Genomic DNA, 6,000 nt, shown 5'->3' with positions numbered 1-6,000 from the left:
CTAATTTTTGTGTTTTTAATAGAAACGAAGTTTCACCGAGTTAGCCAGGATGGTCTCAATCTCCTGACCTCGTGATCCGCCCACCTCAGCCTCCCAAAGTGCTGGGCTTATGCGCGTGAGCCACTGCACGTGGCAGAACATTTGTTAAGGCTGTAGCTTCTTAGATTCCTCCTTGGAGCTTCTATTCGATGGATCTTGGATAGGGCCTGGGAATTTTTAATTTGAAACATTCTCCAGGTGATGCTTATGAGACCACGTCCCACCTAAAACCAATTCCAACTCATGCTCTTTCTACTCCTAAAAGCAGGGCAGATTCACTGCGGCTGCAAAGATCTTTGGGGTGAGGAGGGGCATGCTCAAATCATGACAGTTCAGTCTGAAAAAGACTTTAGGAAGGTCTTTTAGGACTTGGGCATTGTGAGTATTGGTCATGAGTCTGTAAGTGGTGAAGAAAATAATTGCTAATCCTTATTGAGTACTTAATCTGTGAAGGATGCTGAGTGTTTTGCATGAATTATCTTCTGTAACTGATACATTTCCTTCTCTGGAGGATTTTTAGGCAAAGCAGGGACTCTTAACCTTCCAAAACATTCTTATTAAGCACTGACACCCTTATGTGTATAAAAATTAAGATCTCCCACAATAACTTTTATTTATTGAGAAAATATATAATATCCAGAAGTGATTTTTGTCAAAGTTTTCTTTTGTTGAAATTATGGAAACGAGCATGAGCTACCGTGATCAATTGTAACGTATTGGAAAGACTTCTAGGATACTCAGAGGCAGTTCTGGGAGGTGAGAAGCCAGAGCGGGACGGCAGTCAGGGTCTCACTGTGCGCTGCCTCCGTTTCTATCTCACGTTCTTGCAGCACTCTTTCCCCCTGCATCCCTGCTTCCCATGCTGAATCTGGGGTGACGAGGAGGTAGTGCCACCCCATAGTTCCCAGTTACATATTGCCACAGGGCCACTCACCTGCACCCAAAAGCTATCTTTAAATCCCAATTTCAAGTTTCTAAAAGGGAGGCTCTAGTTGGCTGAGCTTAGGCAAGGCGTCTGCCCTGGATCCAATTCCCTGAGACCGGGCAGGAGGGACTCATATGGCACAAACATGGGCCAGGAACCAGGGGCCAGTTTCTACTGGGGGAAGGAGCTTGATTCTCACAGAAAAGAAGTCTCTGAAAGCTGAAGAGAAGTCTCACAGAAGGCTGTTGATACAACGGCCGTGAATCAATTGTTCTTGGTTTTTTATTTTATTCATCCCAGAAGCATCTGGAAACATTTGAAAAACTGTGGTGCTGGATGTGCCTGTGGCTTCCTAGACCTACTGCAGTAACCCTTCAGTCCTCCCTGGGTCCAAGGCCAGCACGTGGGAGCCAGCGTGTTAAAGAAACAGGAATAAACCTGGTGATTCTTAGGAGTCCTTGGTCTCACTGATCACATCCTTGGAAAGAAATGGGAGACAGAATGCTTCACCTGCCAGAAGTGATTGGATGAAGAGCAGCAGACTTCCTCCCTGCCCTCCCCAAGGACCCTCCCAAGGGCCTTCCTCCTCCCTGCCTGGTCTGCCTCAGAGCAGGCCCAGCCACTGAGACTGCCTAGCTGGTAGTAACAGTCCAGTCTTTGCTGGAAGCTGACTGCCCACTTCCTGGCAGCTCCCAACTGCAGGAGACTAATAATACAAGGCCTAACGAATGGATGGCACTGCAGTAACAGCGAATGTTCAGGTTTATTCTTGTTGATGATTTCAGTGGAGTAGGCCAAAGGGACTCTTATTAGCATAACTAGGAGATAAAATTCTGATGAATGAAGCAATACCTTGTTGCTTAAGGAATAGTGCGTAATTAAGAGGGTTGTTGACCCTAATTAAATGATGTTGCCAAGGTAAGCCAAATAGCACTTCTGGACCAGAGAGGGAGTTTTCTGCCCAGGGCAGACTCTTCTACAAGCAGAGCAGCTAACTTTGATTCTGGTGAAGTTAAGAAATGAGCTTTGTTAAGGGGGCTTTTTAACCTACATACGGAGCTAGATCTAAAGAGTGCCAAGTGCCAGATTCTGCCTTATATAGGCCTCCTGGCTAAGAGGAAGGGACCAAGACAGAATCCAGGTTCCTGCCCATCCCAAGCCTCCACTCAGGGTCTGCAGTTGCTCTTCTGAGTGTCTGGGTGAACAGGGCCTGGTGGGGACTTTCAGAGAAAGTTTGAATAAAAAAATATAACCTGCCCACAAAACATAATTTAAAATATAGGAGTAAAACTTAAAATTTTTCCCCATTTATTTATTTTATTGCATTTTAGGTTTTGGGGTACATGTGAAGAACATGCAAAATTGTTGCATAGGTACACACATGGCAGTGTGATTTGCTGCCTTCCTCCCCATCACCTACATCTGGCATTTCTCCCCTTGCTGTCTCTCCCCAGCTCCCCACCCCCCACTGTCCCTCCCCTATTTCCCCCCAACTGACCCCAGTGTGTAGTGCTCCCCTCCCTGTGTCCATGTGTTCTCATTGTTCAACACCCGCCTATGAGTGAGAACATGCGGTGTAAGGACACGTGCACACGAATGTTCATTGCAGCACTGTTACAATAGCAAAGACCTGGAACCAACCCAAATGCCCATCGACGATAGACTGGATAGGGAAAATGTGGCACATATACACCATGGAATATTATGCAGCCATCAAAAACGATGAGTTTGGGTCCTTTGTAGGGACATGGATGAACCTGGAAACCATCATTCTCAGCAAACTGACAGAAGAGCAGAAGATCAAACACCGCATGTAAACCTTAAAATTAATTCAAGGTATGCTAAGATGTACTGACTTCTTTCCACCGTGAGGACTTTGGCGTATCTTTTAGAAATATCTAATTCTTTCTTTTAAAGGTCTGGGGCATGTCTTAATCATATTTCAGGGCTCCTTTTGGGTAAACTGTGATGAGTCAGAGAAAGAGGCAGGACAGACAACTAACACGCCTGAGTTCCAACCCTGGCTCTGCATCTCAAGCAGCTCTGGGACCTTGGGCAAGTCACTTAACCTTTCTGGCTCTCAAAAAAGTCATCCAGAAAATGGTGGTTCCTCAACAGGCAGCGGTAAGAATCAAATGAAATGTCAAAGTGCTTTGTAGACTTAGAAGCACTACACAAATATAAAAAGAGGGCCCTGTCGCTGGAATATTAATTATGCAAGTGCCTGAAACACTTGCGTAATTATGATGCAACATGGTGAAAGGTTTTATATCACAAAAATATTCACAGTACCTATAAAATTGGTCCCTACTCCAAACCTCCTTACAATAAGCACTCCTTCTTGCCGGAAGCACAGGTCTGCCCCTTCCTGATGGTCTGGTACCCACAATATCTGACCTTATTTGGAAATGCTGTGCAAATATATGGTAAAATGAAATCGCAAATCTGGCAATAAATGAGGGATTTCATGAGGTCACTTAAAGTGATGCTGGAGACTTCTTAATTTAGGCAGCTAAGCCACTGACCAAGAAGTCTGCAACAGAGGTAGCCAATTCCCAGATAATGAAAGAAAAAAGAAAGGTTAGTGATGCTTCAGAAAAATGATTTTCACACCGTAAACTTAAAAGAAGCTCTTGCAGAAAATGATAAAAATTCAAAATTGCTTGTGTTTTATAAAAATTATCCTTTTGGGGGGTTGTGCTACAAGTTAAATGTGAAGAATTTGGTAGAGGCAATCATAATTTTGTTGGAAATTTTTCAATATAAAGTTTATTTTATACATTCTTTAAGAATTAGCTGATAGTTGATATTACAACTTAAATTTTTTTCAACACAAAATAAGCTTATTTTATAGCTTTTAGCTTTCTTTTCTAGGCAAAATCACAACAAGACATTTGTTGTGCTTTTTTGTTTGTGTTTTGCTTTTGGGTTTTGTTGTTGTTTTTGCTTTTTACCACAATCTTTTTGGTAAATGTTTTAAGTGGAGTCACTTTCAAGTGACTTTTATTTCTTCTGATATGAAGCAGTCTCAGATAATGAGAAACTTTTGTAGTTATTTAATTATTACTGCTGCTTTTATTATTTCCCAGTACCTTTCAATGGAAATGGTGTTGACAGTCTCCTCAAGCCCAAGAGAGGCAAAGGAATGAACTCCCAGCCTTTTGAAAATGGTAAGTCCAAGAGCTGGTCTTTCAGAGAGAAAGCCAACATGGCTCGGACACCAAACAGTGAGAAGTGAGCCCAATTTTCTCGGCAGGTGTGATGTTGGCATGCCAGGCCGGTGCATGGTGTTCTGGGAGAGGGGCAGGACAGAGACTGGACTGCCATGGCCTCTGGACCCCACCGACCACAGGCTGGACTGGGCCACTCTACTTGCCAGGCACAACACACATCCCCATTCTCTCCAACGGTTCCATTGCTCCCTCCCCAACACTGAGGAGGATCAAATCTTAATCAAAAGAGTTGACGTTTCAGGATGCCCTTGACAGAACCTTTGCAGACAGCCAGGATGCCGTTGTCAGTGCCCTTAGACACAATAGGGCCCACCTTACCAACAGGTTGCTTGAGGAATTCAACACGCCAAAATCCTTTGTACTCTGTCCCTCGAGGTCCTGGGCCACCATTCAGGGAAAATACACAGCTGGAAGATAAGATTGCAGGGTGCTGCTAGGGGGACCTGGGTTCAAATCATAATTCTGCCACCTTACTTGTTGTACAGCCTCAGGTAAGTTACCCAAATTGTCTAAACTTGTTTTCCTGTCTGTAAAATGGGAAAGGGTTCATTATAGATCTACCTCATGGAGCTTGGGGTGTGTCCTAGGTCAGATTCCTCAGAAGCAGATCCTGAGAGGAGAATTCAAATGCATGGGATTTATTTAGGACATGCTCCCACTAAGGAAGTTGGGGAAGTGAGCAGGAACCAAGTGAAGCAAAGCATGATACAGCTTCCCAGCCTGATGCCACCAGCACTCTGGAGGATGTTATTCCTCAGTTTGTCCTGACCCATGCAAGCGAGCTAAGTTTCCAAACTCCTGCCTGGTCACGTATTGGCTGAGGGCTAGGTTGGCCCATGTATTCTGGCTCTCTGCACAGTGGGCAAAGAGGCCCCCGAAGCTCTTGGGCAAAATCACAGGTGTGAGCCGTTAGGAGGGTTATTGTGGTAAAAGAGACCTAAGGATCTGGGCAGAGCAGGAATGGTGTCTGCCACAGCACCGGTTAAATGACATAATGGTAAACCACCCAGCACAGCGCCTGGTGCAGAAGAGGCACAGCACGTGAGCCATGCCAGCTCTTATTGCTGCTGGAATTATTAACAATATGATTGTCATCCTTCTAGACCCTCTGCATCAGGGAATCTGTACTATGGGCCACAGCCAAGGAGCCAGAAGTTGAAGCCTCCACGTGAGTAAATCGTACACTCCAATGGGAAGCAAAGAAGGGGCACTAACATTTACTGAACACTTACTGTTCAAATATCAGGCACTGTGCTGAGCACTTTACAAGAGCTGTCTCATCTAATCCTATAACAGCCCCATAAGATGGAATTGTTATTTTTATTTTTACAGCTAAAGAAACTCATCCAGAAAATCAAAATAAACTGCCCATTGTCACGCAACTAAAAAGCAATAGAGTCAGGATTCAAATGCAGTTATGTCTAAGTTCTAAAGCAATATTCCTTCCACATAAGCTTCAGAGGCTGCCCGTAAAGATGATATGGCAGATGATATGTTGGCCTGCCCAACATATTCCGAACAGCAGTGTGCCCAGCTCAAATAATACATATATAAGTTTCTCTTGCAGTTAAGGATGGCCAATAAAGGAAAGGAAAGTTATCTGCTGGGGCTCATTTAAATAAGATGGATTCCATCAGGAGGCATTCTTTTTGTTCTTCTCCATCCTTCTCCTCTGCTTAGAAGACAGATGTGATGGCTGGTGCACCAAAAGCCATCATGGGCCATGGAAGCTAGAGACCTGTGGTTGAGCCCTGAATTTAAGATTTATTTTATATGAGAGAAAACAAACCTTTACATTACTTA

The 6,000-nt window shown here is 44.1% G+C and overlaps 1 protein-coding gene across 2 annotated transcripts in view; it reads right to left on the bottom strand.

Annotated features, from left to right (window-relative positions):
* The window catches only part of TSPYL5 (TSPY like 5), a 35,615-nt gene that overhangs the window by 8,344 nt on the left and 21,271 nt on the right, over positions 1-6,000 (bottom strand). The window contains exon 2 of one of the 2 annotated variants that reach the window (XM_017507582.2): positions 575-1,442. The exons of the other annotated variant lie outside the window; for it this stretch is intronic. The gene's annotated coding sequence lies outside the window, so the exon portion shown is untranslated. Of the gene's footprint in view, positions 1-574; positions 1,443-6,000 lie in introns of those variants that run through there. 2 annotated transcript variants of the gene reach the window in all.

This window comes from Cebus imitator, unplaced genomic scaffold (assembly GCF_001604975.1).
Source record: "Cebus imitator isolate Cc_AM_T3 unplaced genomic scaffold, Cebus_imitator-1.0 Scaffold379, whole genome shotgun sequence".
NCBI classification, from domain to species: domain Eukaryota; kingdom Metazoa; phylum Chordata; class Mammalia; order Primates; family Cebidae; genus Cebus; species Cebus imitator.
This window is presented reverse-complemented; position numbering and strand designations above follow the sequence as displayed.